A 6,507-nucleotide genomic window follows, 5' to 3' on the forward strand; every position below is an offset into this window, starting at 1 on the left:
TTGAACTTGATATTTATAATTCCTGACATTATTACTGACAACAAACTAACAAATGCATGGTGCATTGTATTGAGTTTTGTTGTTGGCATAACTTTTTGTTCCTATACAATTAGTTGTTTGCTACATCCTTTGAATGTAAACAAATGCTAAACACATTGTATTGAGATATTAGCATAACTTTTTGTCCCTATACAATTAGTTGTTTGCTATTACCTGACGTTTTATATTCATACTCGATAAGTGAAGAAATCACTCATTCAATCTTTATTCAAGACCTAAAGACATTAGGTCTATTTGCATTTATTAAAGGGTTTGTTTAAGGGTGGTTTTATAAATAAACATTTGTTGGAAAGGGTGGTTGGTTTGTTTTTATTTCAGGTGAGGACCGCAGAGCCAAAGAAGAGTATTTTTGTATGTTTATTGAGTAAAATCTAATAAAATATTAAAAACAAATTATATCCTGTTGTCTTTCGTTCAACATTCAGATTAAGGAGCCCCACAATGTTACGCCGCTAAACATAGAAAGCTGTAAGTCGTAGCAATTGGTGTCAGAAGTGGGATAAAGTCTTCCTTATATTCTGGTTAATCGAAAGTCTACATCAGGATCTCACAGTACTGACTAAGTCTTGTTAAGTCTATTGACAACGACAAGCACACTGGCATATAAACACATAAAGTTTGTGTTGCAATAGCCAATAACAAAAGTCAAAATGTCAAATGAAAACAGCCAATTTGAAGCTTCTGAGGAGAATGGGTGCAGGTCCTGTGATCTGAATGATGACATCACTTGTGATGAGTATCAACGGTCCGGTACCTCTTCTCCTATACAGAAATCAGGCTGTGACAAGGCTGAAAACATAAATGAACTTTTGTGAAGAGCTGTAGAAATGATGAACAAAGAAGTCTTAAACATGAGGCAAGACATAGATGAACAATTGTCAAACATGAGACGAGATTCTCGTCAATTACAAGAACAAGTTGATGAGTTAAAACAAAAGGGGACCCCCAAAGACAATGCAATCAGATATCAAGTGCATGGGTGTAGAGAGTCCCTGGGTTTTCACGATCAGTCTCCTGTCATTGGGGCTGGGGAAAATATTGGTCACATAGATACCCCTGCAGGGGAGATAAATTACAATGAAAATAGAGTTCCTTCCCCTTTCAATTCCAAACCAATTGTATCAATTAAACCACCTACATTCGATGGGTCAGAAGATTTTGGGGAATATCTAGCACAATTCGAAATTTTGGTCGATTTACATGGTTGGAATTACAGGGCAAAGTCACTATACCTAGCTAGCAGTTTAGCGGGAGGGGCCCGTGCACTTTTAAGTGAACTAAACAAAGTTCAGCGCAGAGATTATGATTCCCTAGTCAAGATTCTTGATAGGCGTTATGGTTCAGTTGAACGATCTGAAATGTTCAGAGCTAAGTTAAAGACAAAAACCAGGGGTGCCAAAGAATCTTTATTTGAACTCGCACAATCTATCAAGAAACTTACTAGGCAAGCATATCCTACTGCCGATTCTAACTTGACAAATGTTCTTTTATTGGATCACTTCATAGATGCACTCCCTGATCCGGATATACGCCTTCGCTTGAGAGAAAGTAGGCAAAGAGACATTAATGAGGCAGAGATATTGGCTATAAGACTTGAAACCCACAAACTGGCTGATGCACAGAGGGTAAAAGTCGTCAATGCCATACATCCTGAAATGGATACCAATCTCCTCGCCTCAATCAAGCAAGAAAATAGGGTCTTAAGAGATGATCTCCAATCACTTACAAAAGAGATTCGATCACTCCTTAAAGATGGTCTTAATTCAAGACCTTACTTTTCTCATTCAAGCGAGGTGCACAAAGTGATCAAATGAACAATCAGTTTCAAGTTCACAGGCAGCCATACAATGCAAATAATTTTGACAGACGAAATACCTACCCAAATAGACAATATCAAAATGGTCGCTTACAATCCTCAAATCAGGGAAACTTTCCCGTGTCGAATTCAGGGGGCGGAAGTCGGCAAAGCGCAGGGGTAGGCCCCATTCATTGTTAAACAAAGTTGATACAAGAGGACCTCTTCCTGCTGGAAGAAATGAGCATATTAAAAAGAGTCCTCAAACATGTCAAAAGATAGTTAATGTAACTGAGAATGAAAATATGATGAACAATAAACCAAAAAATGATATTGAGAACAATAAATCAGAAAATGATGTTGAGAAAACTGTTAAATGTGAAAATGCACCTAGAAATGAGATAGTAGGTGATGTAAAGGGATGTGGTGAAGGAATTTTTGTAGTAGGAAAAATTGAGAACGTTCAAACTACAATGATGGTTGACACAGGAGCTAGTGTAACAATTATTGCCTCAGATTTTGCAGACAGTTCAGAGTTAAAAGGGAAATTAGATTTGAACCCTTCATTTGTACATTTAACATCTGCTAGTGGGGAGAAAATATCTGTCCTAGGGGGATGCCTAGTGAAAATATGTGTGGGAGATGTTACGGTGTATCAAAATGTGTTAGTAGCTAATATCCAAAACGAATGTATTTTGGGTTTAGATTTCATGAAAGACCACAACTGTGATGTTCTGTTGAACAAAATGAAACTTAGAATAAAGGGGAAAGAAGTTTCTTGCTTTACGCATGAAGCTTTGAATAAGCAATGTTGTAAGGTATTTTTGACGGAAACTATAGAGATTCCCCCCCTCAGTGAATTTATTGCCCTGGCTAAAGTAGAAAACCCATTATTTAATGACAATGTTACTTTGTTAAAGCCTGTGGCAAAGTCTTTAGATAAACATGGTGTATTAGTTCCCGAGATTTTGACAAAAGTCGAAAATGATAGAGTACCTGTTCGATACAACAACTTAGGTGATAAGAGTGTCAAAATTTTCAAAAGGACTGTTGTGGCAAATTTAGAAGATACTTCAGGGATCATTGAAAGTACTCCCCAATCAATACATGTGTTGACAAAACATGAAATGAAAACAAATGAAAATTTTTCTGAACATATGAAGTCTGTGTTTGAGAAATCTTGTAAAAATATTGATCAAGAACAACAGCAAAAATTAAGAGAATTGCTAAAAGAATTTCAGAGCAGTTTCTCAATTAAATTTTCTGATATGGCTAAACCCTTGCACAAATTGACTGAACTAAGTCATAAATTTGTTTGGGATGAAGACTGTCACAAATCTTTTGACAAGCTAAAGCGTGCACTAACAAGTTCACCTATTTTATCTGACAAGGACTATGGGCAAGGAGGTAAACTACATTGTTAGTTTAACTTTAGATCCTAACGACACCGCTAAGAGCTTAAAAATACCTGAAAACTGTTCTGTTACAACCAGATCTTGTGGTAAATCTGCTCTGCCCTTTTGATATCCCTACAAAACAAACTGAAAATGTAACAAACAATGAAACTGTTGATGAGAATAAATCAACATGGTTTTGAAGTTGCTAGATTATATGAATATTTGATATTTGCTGATTTTTCGCATGAAATTTTAATTGTTTTCTTGAACATTCTTGCGAAAATGAGAAGAGATTATTTATGTTGAGTTTTTATACTGTCGATGATTTGTAAATATTTGATCTATAATATCTAATGCGTTTACTTCATGCATTCTATGCATTAAGCAAATCTTATTACAATGATTGATTGATATCTATGCATCAGTGAAATATTGTTCAACTTACCTTTACTTACCTTTGATTTTTCTCTTCGTACATGTCATGTTGTTGAGAGTCCCTGAGATTATGGGAATTCTATAAAATATATGGATCAGCAATGAAACAGATTGAATTATTTTGACGTATTTATAATTCACAGAATTTTGATTGTTGTCAGTTTGAAATGTGCAGTTGTTGTTTTCGCACAAATGCTACAAAACAACGCATAAATATATATGCTCAGAGCGAGATCAAATGGAATATATAACGAGTATTCAATTTTACTCACTGAAGGTTGCATTTCGTCCATTTTTCCAAGTATTTTGGACGAACTTTGTGAAGATTCGGTTGCGATTCATTTCTCAGCATGAGGATTAATTTGACGTCACACCTTTTGATAAGTCGTACAAAGAGATTCACGAAATCTACTTTCGTTTTGAAAATACGGCAAATGCGTCACGGTTATTGAAATTTGAGCATTATACTAGATTGAATGTTATATGTTTTTAGATATTTGTCAATGTTTATTAATGTTTAAAGTTTGCTAACGATAAAGCAAACTTACAGTTTAACTTGGATATCCCGAAGACAATATTTCAAAATAATTAGTCGATCGAGATATTGAGGTTTTTGTTGATGAACATAAATTTAGATTGTTTATTGTTGCATGATTTATATTTATAGACATTCGAGGACGAATGTTAAATTGAGAAGGGGGCCGTGTTACGAATTTGGCATTCTCCACTATTGTTTTGAATAATTAAGTAAACAAGATGTTTCTTGTGATATGAGTCGTTAAAATGATGATTCGATGAATGATTGAATGAATGATATGTATTGACATTTATTCTTATTTATCTGTTATTATTGATTAATGCTATTTGGAATTTATTACGATCTGGGTGCAAATTGTTCACCATGTACTGAATTTCCTCCACGTTTTGAGGAATACGGAATGTAAATAAACCATTTACTGGTCTACAAATGCTTTTATGCAGTACTAAATGTGCTTACCTTTGATAATTTGTATAAATAATAAATCCATTCACTGATAATTAGTGTAAAACCTTACAATTACACTCTGCTTCTCATACTAAGCGGTAAACGATGTAAAATACATTCGGAACACCTCTGATGAGTATGATATATAAGTGTATCCGAAGTTTTCCAGCCATCTGACATTATGGCGCCAAATCTCATGCATTAATCGAGTGATTGACGTCACAACGGGTGTAAAGCCTTTATATACAAGCTCCCAGCGTCTAACGGTCAGACGCCTGCGGTCTCACCCACGGAAAGGTCTACCTGACGGACCAACTCCGAACAAGGCAGTCTCCCCATCACCAAGGGTTCTGTTTTAGACAGAGAGACTAATTGACATGATGGGTAATTATTAACCTGAATTTGTTAGCAACATTTGATTGCGTTATTCATTCATCTTACTCAGACACAAAGTTGAATTCATTCAATGTAATTGTTTATTGTTGCACAAGAAGTGAACTGAACTTGATATTTATAATTCCTGACATTATTACTGACAACAAACTAACAAATGCATGGTGCATTGTATTGAGTTTTGTTGTTGGCATAATTAGTAGTTTGCTACATCCTTTGAATGTAAACAAATACTAAACACATTGTATTGAGATATTAGCATAACTTTTTGTCCCTATACAATTAGTTGTTTGCTATAACCTGACGTTTTATATTCATACTCGATAAGTGAAGAAATCACTAATTCAATCTTTATCCAAGACCTAAAGACATTAGGTCTATTTGCATTTATTAAAGGGTTTGTTTAAGGGTGGTTTTATAAATTAACATTTGTTGGAAAGGGTGGTTGGTTTGTTATACCCCCGCTCCGAAGGAGAGGGGGATATACTGTTTTACCCTTGTGTGTCTGTCTGTCTGTCCGTCTGTCTGTCTGTCCGTCTGTCTGTCCGTAACAAATTTTTCGTCGCAGTTTTCTCAGGAACTACTCATCGCAGATGCTTGAAATTTTAACACAATCTTCTCTGAGACGTGCCATACGGTGGGATATATTTTGGTTCAAATCGGATGTCAACTCCCTGTTTGTTTGTGCGTCTGTCCGTTTCATACATTATGAATTTTTCGTCGCAGTTTTCTCAGGAACTACTCATCGCAGATGCTTGAAATTTTAACACAATCTTCTCTGAGACATGCCATACGGTGGGATGTATTTTATTTTAAATCGGATGTCAACTTCCTGTTTGTCTGTGCGTCTGTCCGTTTCATACATTATGAATTTTTTCGTCGCAGTTTTCTCAGGAACTACTCATCGCAGATGCTTGAAATTTTAACACAATCTTCTCTGAGACGTGCCATACAGTGGGATACATTTTTGTCCAAATTGGTTGTCAACTTCCTGTTTGTCTGTGTGTCTGTCCGTTTCATACATAACAAATTTTCGTCGCAGTTTTCTCGGCAATTACTCATCGCAGATGCTTGAAATTTTAACGCAATCTTCTCTGAGACATGCCATACAGTGGGATACATTTTGGTTCAAATCGGATGTCAACTTCCTGTTTGTCTGTGCGTCTGTCCGCTTCATACATTATGAATTTTTGTCGCAGTTTTCTCAGCAACTACTCATCGCAGATGCTTGAAATTTTAGTACACTCTATGATGAGGCATGCCATTTGTTTGGATTAATTTTGATATGAAACTGATGTCAACTTCCTGTTTGTCTGTGCATCTATCTGTAATGGATCTTGTGTATATTAACATGATCGTGTTTATTCTCATCAGAGCGGGGGTATTCTTAGTGAGCATTCGCTCACAGATTTCTTGTTTTTATTTCAGGTGAGGACCGCAGA

The 6,507-nt window shown here is 35.7% G+C and overlaps 1 long non-coding RNA gene across 2 annotated transcripts; it reads right to left on the minus strand.

Annotated features, from left to right (window-relative positions):
- Positions 1-551: 551 nt before the first annotated feature.
- LOC134264378 (uncharacterized) lies at positions 552-4,046 on the minus strand. 2 transcript variants are annotated; one of them, XR_009991509.1, is made up of 5 exons: positions 3,960-4,046; positions 3,708-3,766; positions 3,324-3,384; positions 1,940-2,086; positions 552-849 (listed from the first exon to the last, which is right to left on the minus strand). It is a non-coding gene; the product is annotated as an uncharacterized LOC134264378 (long non-coding RNA). The 2 variants fall into 2 exon arrangements; XR_009991508.1 differs by having other exon boundaries at positions 3,698-3,766.
- Positions 4,047-6,507: the final 2,461 nt, after the last annotated feature.

Source organism: Saccostrea cucullata, unplaced genomic scaffold (assembly GCF_032062105.1).
Source record: "Saccostrea cucullata isolate Sc308-1 unplaced genomic scaffold, CSIRO_AGI_Scuc_v1 ctg1917, whole genome shotgun sequence".
In the NCBI taxonomy this organism is placed as follows: Eukaryota; Metazoa; Mollusca; class Bivalvia; order Ostreida; family Ostreidae; genus Saccostrea; species Saccostrea cuccullata.